Consider the following 14,994-nt stretch of genomic DNA (forward strand, 5'->3'; position numbering starts at 1 on the left):
TTTATTAATCTCAGAGGTAATCGGACTAGTGTAATCCAGACATTAGCATACTGGGAAACTTCCCAGGGTTGGTTGGTTGGTAGGCTGACTGGAGTGGAGCCTCGTCAACTGGGGTCATGGCCAAGATCAGGGGGCATGGGTTGTCCCAGTAATGGTGATGGGAAGTAGAAGGGAATAGGCAGAGCCTGGGAAGAGACTGGACAAGAACAAACACAGCTCACCTTACGGTGATGGAAGATGCTAACCTCAAGCAGTTCCCAGGTATGGACATTAGGATGTCTTTTGGCTTTTAAATAAAGTGGTAAAATAAGGCTACAACACTAACATTTTTCAGCTCTTATCGTTTGCATGTAGAATATAATAAAAATCATGGGCAGAGCAACAAGTTGTTGGGATCTCAATATCAAGGGCAAGTTTCTATTTACCAAAAAATGTGTATAATTCTAGAGCTGCATTTTTGTTTTACACTTAATTGTCATTCAGTAATTCTTCCCAATGGAAAACTGATTAAGGCAACAAACAGCTTTGTCAGATTAATAGGGAAATGGCCGTGACACTAACTGAACTGCAGTTTTCAGTGGTTAAAATTACAAGTATTCCCCAAGTCTACATAGAAGACTGTAGACTCAGTTAATGTTCCTGAAAAGCACATTGTAACTGCTGGAATTAATAGTATATTTATCAAACATGGGACTTAATGGCAGAAGAGAGTCGATGCACCTGCTGAACCTACGTTATTTTCTCCTTTAGAGTCTTTGATCTTAGAAATGGTCTTGCTGATTTAGGAGCAGAATATGGAAGCACCTAGTGTGCTGTTACTGATACTAGGATATGACATCATCCTAAAAATGCTGCATGCCTTTTAATGTAGTCTATGGAGGCTGTGCTGAGCCAACACAACCTCCATAGCGTAAGTAGCAGGGGGACAGCCGACCACCTAGGCCTGGATACATCACTTCCCCATGGGGTATTTTTGAAAAATAATCTAAAATATTTGCTTCTAAGATCCTCTTGCTGTAAAAATGAAGGTCTAAACTGGACATCAATGCACAAATGAGTATCAAAAAGCATTTCGGATTGTTTCCTGTTAAGGGTTAAAACAACGCTTCTTGATGCGTACATTCTTATCTTAAAACACTGCAATGCAATTGCCCAAACTATATGTTAATAGTGAGTCGGCTAATTGCTGATGTATAAATTGCATCACACTGATTATGTTTAGTTTGCATATGTCTGTATGATATTTTTATTTCTGTCACTGCTCTCTCCACCTCATTTTGCCATCTAATTTGAGTTCATGTCAACTATTTTGTTTACGGCACTGTGACTGCTTTTGGTTCAAATGCAAATCCTCTTCATTTTGATTTGTCATTACAGTCAAACCCACATCACAATTAGTGAAGTAACTGTATATAAAGATTAAGCATATCATGTCTGCATCGGAGAATGTGATGTACAAGAAAAATGGTTCATTATTGTTTTTACCAGTGATTTTCTCTGTCATCTCGATAATTAAGTCAAAGTAATGTTCCATGCTTTGCATTCAAAAATGAAAATAAATGAGTTTTAATATAAAGTACTAAGCATGTTTTTTTTTTTTATATATTCTTTTGATATCATTCATATTTAATGACCAAAGATGAAAAGAAAGATAGCAATACATGTACTTAGATGACCGAGCACTGCTTTTTCAGTAAAATTACCATTATTTAAAATGTTTTTTTATGGATAAGTGGATAGTCTTTCTTGGATAAAAAGGTTTATGTTATATACTTTGTGGCAGTCGTACGGATGCATGGAACAAACGCCGTTTGATTTTGATTGTTACCAGGGTGCATTGAGCAGGGACCTGCTGCTCCAAGGGGTCCTGCAGCAATTGCTCCAGTACCTGACACAGGTCCATACGATTCACCTATATCACAAAGAGACAATCTGATCGAGTCCTGCAACGTGCTGCAATCATTCTCCCTCGCTGACACTGTGTGTCCGGAAATACAGAAAGCAGACAAAAAAAAGGGAGAAAAAAAGAGTTTGCTAAAGGCAGGAAATCCAGAGATGGTCCAGGGCCAAAAGATCCTCAATCTGGCCTTGCTTGTTACATTTGTACAGCTTTCTTTTTAAACTTGACAAGTCTAGTAAATAATGAAGAAGGGCAAAATAAAAAGCTCTTTTTAAGGCTTCATCAGGGTATTGAAATATTAAAAAAATCTGTAGAATCCTAACATTGTTCTGGATCACCTGCTTGTAATATTCAATATTTAATATTCTAATACCTTTACAGATGTTTTTCCTATTAAAAATCTTTTCACAAATATCTAACAGATACTGAACGGCAGTTGTTGAAAAAGCTTATTTGAAGCGCACAAACATCATTTCACGGAGTGTTTCAGATCTCTGGAGCACAGACATAAAGGTGACCACAACTGCCTACTTGCTGTTTCTTGCATATTTCACCATTTTAACTACATGTCTCTCACCAAGTAGTAGCAAGTTATATTGGTTTGTTGAGGACTACGAAATTTCCCATTGCAGTTTGCTGCTGGAGCTTTAAGGTTTATTTTATACGCTATGTATTTAAAACTTATTTGGTGTTACTTTGGGTTTTGTATATATTCTAACACCCAGATCACTCATTATCTGTTACGTTCCTTAGATTTGAGCCAAGTCTGGGGTTTGGCTTCACCCCATGTCATCTTACCCAGGTTAAAATTATGATATAATAAAATAATATATATTGTAAGAACAACATGCAAAAAATGTTTTCTAGGAAAATGTGTTAGAAGAAACCAAAATGTGAAAATTCCTATAGCTCAAACCCTTTATACTCTGTCTCTCTTGGCAATAGTGACCAGGGTCTCATTAATCTGCTGAACCTAATGTCCTATTGATTGACCTAAACATGATTTAAAGGCTTGTGATTGACAGAAGCTGACATATGCTATGAGACTGCATTTTCTTTGTCTATTCCCTCATGTCTGTATACCTTATTATGTGCACAATACAGTGTATTTGAAGAAGAAGCTTTCCCTGTATCGACAATAGCCAACATAGGCACATATTTTGAGATGCTTCAGAGTAAGTAGGGACGATACTTGCCTGTAACCTGATGTGACCTAATGTTAATATTGATTAAGGGTATAATTCTCATTCCATATATCTACATACAATATCTGCAGACCAGCAGCTACAGAGGGCACTGCATGTTGCTTACCCATGCAACATATACAGGTCTTGATGCAGACCTGTTACTGGAAAACTGACATTATTCCAAAGAAATTCACCTACTTTGAGTTTTTAGATTTTTGGCAATTAAAAAACTTATATAATACACCACAACCACATACAATTACACAGGGTCAAGTCTTATTTGTTAAGATAACATAAATATACTGTCACTTATAAGGTATGTAAATAATTTAAACATAACTTTTATTGAACTCTGATTAGAAGCATTAAAACATCTACTAGACAGACCGAGATCTAGAAGGCTGGATTGCATTGGAAGGCTGAGAATTAATTTATATCAGGGATACATTAAAATATGATAATGATCTTCATTAATTTTAGAAGTTATTTGTAATAAATAAAATTGGCACCGGATGACATGTATATATATATACTGGTATATATATTGACAAGCTGGAGATGGTGTCTGGAATATTGTTATAACTGCACAGTCTTCTAGGGTAGGAAGGACTCAGAACCACACCTGGATTAATTGTCAGATGCCTGTTATATTAGTATACTTCTTGGCAGGGCTACATAAACAAAATAAACAAATAAAAATAAGTCCTTGCTCAGCACCCGCTACACACTGTAGTATGTCTTCCTACACTTTGTTTGTCTGCTTACCAATGTAAATAAATGCAAATGTCTTTAAGGCAGTCTGTCAGCATATTTTGCCTGCTCTGCTCATAAACCACTCCTCCAGGCTCTAGGCTTAGCCTGGTCTTTAAAGCCCTTAATAGGTCACAGGTGGCCCCAATCAATTTGCCAGGTACCAGAGTCACAGTCCTAAGAAAATATGCAATGGATTTTTCAGTACACAGAAACCATGGTAGTGGAATGGTCTGAAAAAGGGGCCAGTTGTATGGACAAAAATGCCTTGTCAAGATGACAGAAAGGCAACAGTAACTCATATAACCACTCGTTACAACTAAGGTATGCAGAATATCATCTCTAAACGCACAACACGTCGAACCTTGAACCAGATGGGCTACAGCAGCAGAAGACCACCCCAGTTGCCGCTCCTGTCAGCTAAGAACAGGAAACTGATGCTACAATTCGCACAGGCTCACCAAAATTGGACAATGATAGACTGGAAGAACATTGCCTGGTCTGATGGCAGGGTCAGCCTTTGGTGTAAACAACATGAAAGCATGGATCCATCCTACCTTGTATCAACAGTTCAGGCTGCTGGTGGTGGTGGTGTAATGGTGTGGGGGACATTTTCTTGGCACACTTTGGGCCCCTTAGTACCAATTGAGCATTGTTTAATCACTACAGTGTACCTGAGTATTGTTGCTGACCATGTCCATCCCTTTATGACTACAGTTTACCCATCTTCTGATGGATAATTCCAGCAGGATAATGCCCCATTTCACAAACCTCACATCATCTCAAACTGGTTTCTTGAAAATGAAAACGAGTTCACTTTACTCCAATGGCATCCACAGTCACCAGATCTTAATCCAACAGAGCACCTTTGGGATCTGGTGGAAGAGGAGATTTGCATCATGGATCGGCAGATGACAAATCTGCAGCAACTGCATGATGTCATATGGACCAAAATCTCTGAGGAATGTTTCCAGTACCTTGTAGAAAGTATTGCCTTGTAAAAAGGCAAAAGGGGGTCCAATCCATTACTAGCAAGGTGTACCCAATATAGTGGTTGGTGCAATCTCTAGATAAGGAAGTGGTACCCACTACCATCTTCTTTCTGCCCATTCCCAAATACTATTTGCTGACTTCCTACCCTGTTTAAAGTCTAACTCGGGGGGATAGGGGGATATTTGGTCAACCAGCCTTTGTAACTTTTCAGGTGAAATTATATATAACATATGAACAAATGATGTATGCAAGCAGGCACACAACCAAACATTATTTTTTCAAAGTTTTGCACCCAATTTTTAATAGGGGCATACAACAGGCAATAGCTAAGATGAATACCCCAAATTCCCAAACCATAATGACTTTATAGAAAACAACAGATTTACGACAAATGAAACTGGGTACTAATTACGGATCTATTTACATTTTTGATTTCTTTGCAAAAAATCATACAAGACACAGCATGCTTTAGCAAATAAACACCACAAACAAAGAGAACCTTAGAGGATATTATAAAGAATGATTATGTGCATTACACTTATATTCTAATGATACTTTTGAAAATGAATACCAATAATTGAAAAACCAAATATACTTACTACGCAATGTGGTGCATTAACCCAAAGAGATATTGCTTTTTCCTTACACTATATTTGTATTTATGAATGCAATATCTGGTGTCTGTGTTTAACATTCTCTAAAAACAGATAATAATGAAGCTATTTAGTTAAAATAATCCTAGTGAAAATAATTATAGGTGTACATTTTCCCCTGTGAATATCTAAGTATATAAGTAAATTGCTCTTAATTCTTTATGATTAAATACCAGAATAGAAATATTTTGAGCCACTTATGAGACAAAATAGGCTATTGTTTTTTTCATAATTGTGCTAGTTTTATTAATTCATGAGAGATAACAAAATGGCAAGGAAAATTTGGCAAAAAGAAGAAGGCATTGACAGTATCAAAACAATTTGGATTGCTATATACTGCAAAATTTATCACAAAAAAACCCCAAAAAGGATTAAAAAAAGAAAACGTGTAATTAAAAGTGGCTTCTGTTCCAGTTTCTTTATTTTGTATTGTTTTTTCTATTACTTCTTTATGTTTAGAGTTTTCTATATAAATAGCAAAACAGATAGAACTCATGGACTTTGAATAAGTAGTCGATGTGGTACTTTGTTATCTTATCTGTAGCCAGGTTATGTAGTACCATACAAACTTCGGGGAATACTAAAGTAAATTGTATCCATCTAAGTAACATATACTCTAATTGTACTCCAGGAATATGTTCTCCAAGGCACAAAAACTAAATCACATTCTAAATGGAAAATTAAGATGTAGCTCCTAAAGGGACTGTGTATGAGTGAAAATTGGCGGGAACATGCTTAAACATAGGCATTGGATCCTGTAAAATAGTGGGAATGACTACAGGCATCATTGGACGTGTGTCCCGGCCTTGGCAGACTATGCCCAGGAATAGGGCGGCAGGTCCAGGGGACAACAATTAAAGCTCCCTGGTGTCCTGCCGCACAATGGGCCAGTTACAAGGGGGAGCTTTAATCTCTCGCCTATTTAAGTTATGGATGCTGTGCTTGCTCAGCGCAGCCTCCATAGACTTCAATTAAGAGGCAATGTGCGCCATTAAGATACAGTGCGCTGGGATATGATGCCACCTCTCTGCACTCCGTTTCTTAAAGCCGCTCGAAGTCTTTAATTGTAATGCAGACTCTGACCATGGAGGTTAAGGGGACTTGGGGGTGTTGCCCTAGGTCAGGCCTAGGTCAGCGCCAAAGTTAAATAGAACAATTGGTGCACAAAGTAAAACTATAGCATGCAGCTGCATGCTTGTGATTTATCGACCCTTTTCCTCAAAGTGCCAGGGCTAATATTGCCTATACCCAAAATTGTAGTTGTATGGTATGTACAAAATGTACCTGTATAAACAAAGTATGTAGTCCTGTTCAGCTATAGCTCCAAACAGCACCGTTCCAAGTAGTGTGCAGCATTATGCATAGAACAACAAACAGAAAAACCTCAGCGCTCAGGGATTGTATTCAAAAGGGACAAGACACACAGTTTACATTGTAGACAATTGGGTCCTGCAGGCTTTTCTGACCCACATGTCCCCGCAGTAATGTTAAACGTGTCATGGCAGCGTTATGATATTAGTTATACCATTATAATTAAGTGTGAGTGGTACTAAGAGGACTTTTTTATCCTGGTTTATCCTGACTTTTTTCTGGTCTAGGGCAGACAGATAATTATTTTTAAACCTTCGCCACCAGAACCAAGTCACGCACACGCTTGGAGTATGCTGCGCTCATGACACAGTGGGCCTTACTTTTATTCTAATATAATCCTAACTCAGATTGCTAAATAACCTGCTTATTTATATGGATGTAGTTTCCCACCGAACTACATGTATGCTAGTAGAGCATGCATGGCTCATATCTGTTTGTACTTTTCAGTCTGTTTCTATTTTAACTGTGTTGGCACTTGAGCGGCCATAATTGAATACAATGTGTGAGCAGACCACAGATTGTTTATACATCGTTTTGGTCTGAGAGGCACAAATACACAAAGTGATCAAAATACCCAGGGTGACAGTTAGTTATTGTAATAGCTTAAGACAGGAGGCACAGCTGTTGGCTTTTTGTTGATTCACAAAATTGAGGATGGTAACATCCAAATTTAAAGGAGCAGAATGACGGTCTTTCTAGATCAGATAATACTTCGGCATTAAGCAGAGGTCTACGTGTTACAACTCAGCCATGCAACATAATTGCTATTATTGCAGCAATATAAATTAAAGTTTAAAATATGTTCACCATTTTTCTAAATGCCAGCGAGTTATTTTTTGCCTGCAGTGTACATGTGCAATTATGGTCTGGTGTCACAATATATGCTCATCTCGAGAAGTCTCAGCAATTACTGGCTTTTGGGATTGGAGACTGGCTTCTCTTTAGTCCCGTCATTACCCTATAGACATACAGGTATATATGCAAAATCTCCTTTGTTTAATGCCTTTTTTCCAATTTTATACTAACTCAATATACTTGAAAGTTGTGGGATTAAGGTTGACTACCTACAAATGATTTTATAGCAAATGGGCTATACTTTCATTATATCTTTCTTAACAGTGTTGCTATATATATATATATATATATATATATATATATATATATATATATATATATGCATATGTATATATATATATATATATATATATATATATATATATATATATATATATATATGTATATGTTGTTAAGAACCACTTGTCTTCTAGGGTAACATAAAAGCCAATTCCAGATCCGGCTAGAATTGAAGTATTTATTTTCTTCAAATCAGCAGCAAAACCAAAATACAATATAAATAAAATAAATCCTTGATCATCTGAGCATTAACTAAACACATGGTTTTCTCTCTACATTGGGGTGGCTTCCCCACCTCCCAACAAAACACTCCAACCAAACAAAATAAAACCAGTAAGGTTTTTGCCCAGCAGCTTTCTTGGCTGGGATAAAATGGAGAGAGAATTGCACCAAGCTGGTCTTTTTAAACCCTCATAATTAGACCAGGTGAGCGGTAGTTAGAGTCACCTGTAAATCCTGGTCTGGATTTAATAAGGCTGTTGGAGCATCAGCCCACCCGGCTCTTCTGGATATTCCACCCCAGGGACCCAAAACACAACTTATAAGTCTCACACTTATATCTTATTTATTTATTGTGCTTATCTTTCCCTGGGGCTTCAATTTTACATGTAAGGGCAAACAAAATTAGCCATTGTAGGACGTATACACCGCCCATCCACTACTATACCGGTCTTTCTGTCACAGAACATCCAATTCTTAATACGAGCTTTAAAACTTCTCCTCAAAGTATGATATTTAAGATCATTGTAAAAATGTTTTATGCAGTTAATATTCTATTAATAAAAGTTTACCTTCCATTTTTATGTTGGTTGTGCGCTGTGTATGTCTCTATGTCTTGTTTTTCCCTTTCCCCCCCTACCCTCTCTTTGCTCTGCTTTCTCTCTCTTTCTCTCTTCTTCTTCTTTTTTTCTAGGGCACGACTGGATGTGATCTCTCCACTCCTCTATAGCCTCCTCAAGCGGTGCCTCGCTGTCAGCTGCCATGGCTAGTACTCTTCGGGTTATATCTCAAAACGTCAACGGTTTGAATTCGCCCCAGAAACGTAGAGCTGCGATGCGTTACTACCGTAAACTACACGGGGACATCTTGCTCCTTCAGGAAACTCACCTGCGTAGTGCTCACTTACCTGCATACTGGGACAAGTCCTATGGATCCCACTTTCACGCCGTGCATCCAAGTCAAAAGAAAAATGGAGTCAGTGTGTTTTTTCGCTCCTCTCTGGGATTTCAAATGCAGTCTGTACACAGAGACAAGTGGGGCAGATACATCCTGATCCTGGGGCTCCTTCACAATAATCCTACAGCCATTCTGAATGTTTATGCTCCTTCTACAGCGGCTGCTGACTTCTATTCACACATCACGGATCTCCTGTTGCCGTACCGCAAACACAATCTCATTGTTGGTGGGGACTTTAACACGCTCTGGGATGGCTATCTGGACAGGAAGAGCGATTCTCCTCTTTCCCATGCCCCGCCAAACTCTGGTCGCCTTAAGGACTTTGCCAAGACAGTGGCGCTGGTTGACGTTTGGAGATTGCTACATCCTAAAGCTCTTGATTATTCGTTTTTTTCCCACCCCCATCGGACATATTCGAGGATAGACTATATTTTTGTTGGCCAACACATGGCTCGTTCCCTTCATGAGGCGCGGATCCATCCTATCATTTGGTCTGATCATGGTGCGGTGGAGTGTGTTCTGCAGCTCACAGATTGTCACAGAGGCGCAAGACAGTGGCGGCTTGACGAGTTTTTGCTGACGGATCCGTCGGTGGTCTCGGAGATCTCTAAGGACTTGTCGGAGTTTTTCGGCTTTAATGAAACCCCGGGTGTTGATCCTCTTTTAGTCTGGCAGACGCATAAAGCCTATATCAGAGGCTCCTTTCTCAAACTTAAAGCACGGCGCCGCAAACTGCGGCAAGCTGAGGTTGAGTCCCTTACGTCTCAGTTGGAAGCCCTGGAAGCCCGGCACAAACAGCTGCTTGATAACTCGATACTGCATGATATAATACGGACAAGGGGGGAGCTGAACCTTCTGTTGAGCCAAGACGTTCTCTATTCCCTGAATCTTACCAAGCAAAAATTTTTTGACAAAGCGAACAAACCTGACGCCATGTTAGCTAGACGCCTGAGAGCTCAGCGGAAACTTCAGAACGTTTCCAGGATTATTGATTCCCATAAGAAATGTTGGGTGCACCCGAACGACATCGCTGATCAATTTGCCTCCTTTTATCAGGACTTATATGATGGCAACAAGGCTCCTCACAATCTCCGAGATCACCGTCCTCTGCACGGCTTCTTGGACTCTGTGGCGCTCCCGCGTCTCTCGCCTGCTCACCTTGAGATACTTAACGCTCCTATATCGGAGACAGAAGTCCAAGCGTTGATCGCCACTCTCAAGTCCTCCAAGGCTCCGGGCCCCGATGGACTACCAGGTTCATATTATAAAAAGTTCCGGTCCCTGCTTACTCCTCGCCTGCTGGCACTCTTTCAGCGTTTCCTCAGCGGTGAACCCCCAACGACTGAAATGTTGCGAGCTAAAATTGTGGTCATACACAAGGATGGTAAAGACCCCTCTGCGTGTGGGAGCTATCGCCCCATCTCCCTCATTAATTCGGACATCAAACTCTACGCTAAATTGCTTTCCTCCCGTTTAAGTTCGGTTATCTCCTCCCTCATCCACCCAGACCAGGTTGGTTTCATTCCAGGCAGAGAGGCCCCTGACAATATTCGGCGCACGATTGATTTGCTTGGGGCTGCCAAGGCCTCCACTCAGGGATCTATGCTGTTGGCGTTGGACGCTGAGAAGGCCTTCGACAGAATTGACTGGACGTACATGTGGGAGGTGATGCATCGATTTGGCTTTCAAGGCAGCTTTCTGGCTGGAGTCCGGGCACTTTACAGCTCTCCTACGGCGACGGTGGCCCTGATGGGGTGTGAGTCTTCAGTCCTGAATATCAAAAATGGCACGCGTCAGGGTTGCCCTTTGTCTCCGCTCCTGTTTGCCCTGTGCCTGGAACCTCTCGCGGCAGCGATTAGGGCCAGTCCAGATGTTCAAGGAATTGTGGTCCATGGAGTGCAGTATAAATTGAGTTTGTTTGCCGATGACATTTTGCTCACGTTGACGAATCCCCTGATTTCACTCCCCAACCTTTTTCGCCTTCTGACGGACTTTTCCCGCATCTCCGGGTACACGATAAATGACGCTAAATGTGAGGCGCTGGATGTCAATTTAGAGCCTTCTGTTCAACAGCTCATTGCGGCTAATTTTAAATTTGCCTGGCAGCCGTCCTCCATCACTTACCTGGGCATCCGTCTGACCAAGGATTTTGACACGTTGTATCATGCCAATTACCCGCCTCTCTTGAGAACGCTGCGAGCGGAGTTACGTGTGTGGTCCCGGTACAACATATCGTGGCTAGGGCGCATCTACGCCATCAAGATGAATTTATTACCCCGGCTTTTATATCTGTTTCGGGCGCTTCCCATTCCAGTTCTGAAGGATGAAATTGGGGCCTTTCAATCTGCGGTTTTTCAATTTGTTTGGGCCAATAGGAGGGCGCGTGTCAACAGGTCCACTATGTACAAGCCTAAACACCTTGGAGGTCTAGCTGTCCCGGACTTCTTCCTCTACTATGTGGCGTCTCGTGTGTCGCAATTGGAGGCTTGGTCGCTACCTGCAAACACCCTCCCGTGGGTAGATATTGAGCGGTCGTACTTACCAAATCAGCCCCTCGATCAGATACTGTGGCAAGATAACCCGCTGGCACTTGGCCCTCCCACATCGGTGGTTGTGCTGGCAGCGCTCCGTCTCTGGCGGACCTGGAGATTCCGTCTTCGCCTAGCGGGGCCTCTGTCCCCTCTCACGCCGCTGTTGTCCAACCCCCTCTTCCCGGAGGGAATGCACCGGTTGACGTTCCACTGGTGGTCGGAAGCGGGATTAATTTCTCTTGGGGACCTTGTGCGAGATGGTCGGATGCTTTCTTTTGCCACGCTCCAGGACTCCAAGCATATTCCTACTGTGGAAACATTTCGCTATCTGCAAATTCGTCATTTTATCCGCTCCCTGCTGGCTAAAGGCACGATGTCGGCTCCTACAGTGTTTGAACGGCGCTTTATGGCTCGGAAACGACTTAAGGGATCGATTTCAGCGCTCTACTCCAGCTTTGTCTCTGTTACCTCCGCCTCTCCTCCTCTATATCGCTCCCTGTGGCATGCTGACCTGCTCTCTACTTACCCTGACGACGCCTGGGACTCGGCGGCGACGACTTTGCACAAACTCACGATCAACACGCTGGTTAAGGAACGGGCTTATAAAGTCGTTGCGAGATGGTACACTTCTCCCGTGCAACTGTCTCGTATGGTTGGAAGTTCAGACGATTGCTGCTTTAGAGGCTGCGGCGAACGAGGCACTTATTTTCATGCGTGGTGGGCTTGTGGAGTAGTCCAACCTATATGGTCTTCCTTTTCGCTCCAGCTGTCGAGGGTGTTGGCTACCGATGTCCGCTTGACTCCTGAAGTGGCGCTTCTTTTGATGGATGTTCCGGGAGACGCCTTGTCCGCTCCAAACCAGCAACTTATACATAGGATCTGCGCAGCGATCAAACAAGCTATTGCCAGGAGGTGGAAGGGTGTCCCACCGACCTTTGGCGAAATCCAGGCTAATATTTGGCATCTCATCTCAATGGAGAAGATCACCGCCAAGCTCTCTGATACTGTTCCCAAGTTCGAGTCCATTTGGCAGCCTTGGCTTTCTATGTTTCCGGGCTCCCGCCCGGTTCAAGCACTTCTCCTATGGTAATCTGGCCTAGTCGGTCCTGCCTCTCTTCTTTCTCTCTGTTCTGTCTCTTTTGTCTCTTTCCTCTTTTTCTCTTCGTCCTTCCCGACCCCTTTTCCTTCCCTCTATTGTGTGAAGTGTTTGTCAGTAGGTTGCTAGCCTTGCCTTACCATGTTCTGGCTCACTGTTTGCACCCGGTACCCTCTGGGGTCTGGGAGTCGTGTTCTGTATCCATTGATGCGTTTTTGTGGCTTTACCCTGCATTTGCCTGCAGTTCTGTAACATGGTAATGGTGCACTGTTTATGCGTCTCTGTTTCCTGCTCAGTACTGCTGTTCACACTTTGGTTTTGCCATCTACTGCTCTGTTTTTTATTTGTGTTTAAATGCCAATAAATTACTTTAAACAAAAAAAAAATAAAAGTTTACCATATCCCTCATGCAAAACAAAATTGGAATAATATTCTTCTCCATATGCACAAACATGAGTCCAGTTGATGAACATATATGTCCAATGAGTCCAATTGTATATAGATTACCAACCACCATCCACAAATTGGTAAATTATCCATGATGACCAAGGCAATGACATAGCTAATAAAAGAAAATTCAATAAAAGAATAACACAACATAGTCTCTCACAAATGCTTCTAATATTTCGTAGATAACAGCTGCTATAAAGGTTGTCGGTTGTCTAATAGTTATGAAGTATTAACCTATGATGTGAAAAAGATAACAGATAACGTTATTATCTTATGTGTATGTGCCTTTTTTGTGGCATGTTAGATCATTGCTATTATTTTCCACTAGGCAAGTCGTAATAACCAATTAGCTGTGTTGGGGAGCCATATTGTGAATTTGGATGATTTCCCGACATTTTGTAGACTTTCCAACACAGCTAAAATGTGAATGTGTCTTAAATGCACAATAACGATGCAGGAGATGGCTGTTTACAGCTTTAGGTTGGATAAAGACAAAGTATCATTTGGCGATGTACCCACTTTGCTCAAGTAACAGCATAGTTTTGTATGACCTTATATGAAAAATACTTAAGTGCCTTCAAATACCATCTTAAAATATCCTGAGATCCGGATGCAAGTTGGGTTTACGTTGTGCCAACAAACAACCTATTTCAACACATAATCACTTTGAAAAGCTTCGTCCAAACAACATTAGTCGGCTATGGTATTTCCCAGCATCTGTTTTGATGGTCCAACAGGACAGTCTGTTTCTGTTGGAGATGCTGTCTTAATGGGCTATTTAAAGACCTGCGGGCAGAGGTACGGATTAGTGCTAAAGTACAGCAGATGCTTTTAGGAAGGGGAGAAAGTAATTTGCTTACATACATGCTGAGGGCAATTATGAACTGTTTCAGTCTAAGGTTACATTAGATTTCAGAACAATAAAGGGGTATGAAAATGGGAATAAAAATAGCTTTCTGTTTGAAAAGAAGCAAGAAGTTTTATCACTTAAACTTTGAAAAAAAAATCATTATTTAAAGTTGTGCTACTTTTCATTCAGCAAAAATGTGAATAATTGGTTGCAATACATAGTACGCTTTGGCACATAGAAAGTAATGTACCCAATGTGTGTCTGTTTTTTTCTGTTTACTGCATCACCTGTGTGTATGTGAGTGTGTGTACATAATGTAAATATTAATAAATATTGCTAGGAGAAACTTTTCACCTCTTTGGAAGAGCGTGTATCAGCTCTTGTGACATATGACACAGTGTACATTATTTACGGTGCAAGATGATGATATATACTGCGCCTGGTGGTATTGCATATCTCATGTAGACAGAGAACAAGACTAGTGAGAATAGTGATTTATTTTTGGACTATTGAGAAAGCCTGGCCAAAATGTATAACATGCTTGAAATACATTACACAAGTCACAATCTACTCAAAACCACGTTCATAGCCATAAAGACAGCATCATAGAAAGGATGCAGCCATAGTTGCACATAAAATAAACACAAAAACATTAAAAAAAAGCCCATGTGACGGATCAGATTCTTCAAATCAGACCCAAGTCTAATTGCCCATAATCTCTTTAGTACACCCAATATTTTGCTCTTTCTGTTTAAATAATGCAACAAAATATTTCATTTATTTGGGTTAAGATATTTCTAACAGTTCTTATTGTTTATGCCTTTTTGTGCATTATGTTTTGTGTTTTAATGCATGCAATGAACATTTCAGCTTTTGTCTTTCTACCTGCTTTAACATTTATTC

At 40.8% G+C, this 14,994-nt stretch overlaps 1 protein-coding gene across 1 annotated transcript in view; it reads right to left on the reverse strand.

Annotated features, from left to right (window-relative positions):
- The window catches only part of TENM2 (teneurin transmembrane protein 2), a 418,814-nt gene that overhangs the window by 149,472 nt on the left and 254,348 nt on the right, over positions 1–14,994 (reverse strand). The gene's annotated exons all lie outside the window — the stretch shown is intronic.

The sequence above is a fragment of the Spea bombifrons genome, chromosome 4 (genome assembly GCF_027358695.1).
Source record: "Spea bombifrons isolate aSpeBom1 chromosome 4, aSpeBom1.2.pri, whole genome shotgun sequence".
In the NCBI taxonomy this organism is placed as follows: Eukaryota; Metazoa; Chordata; class Amphibia; order Anura; family Pelobatidae; genus Spea; species Spea bombifrons.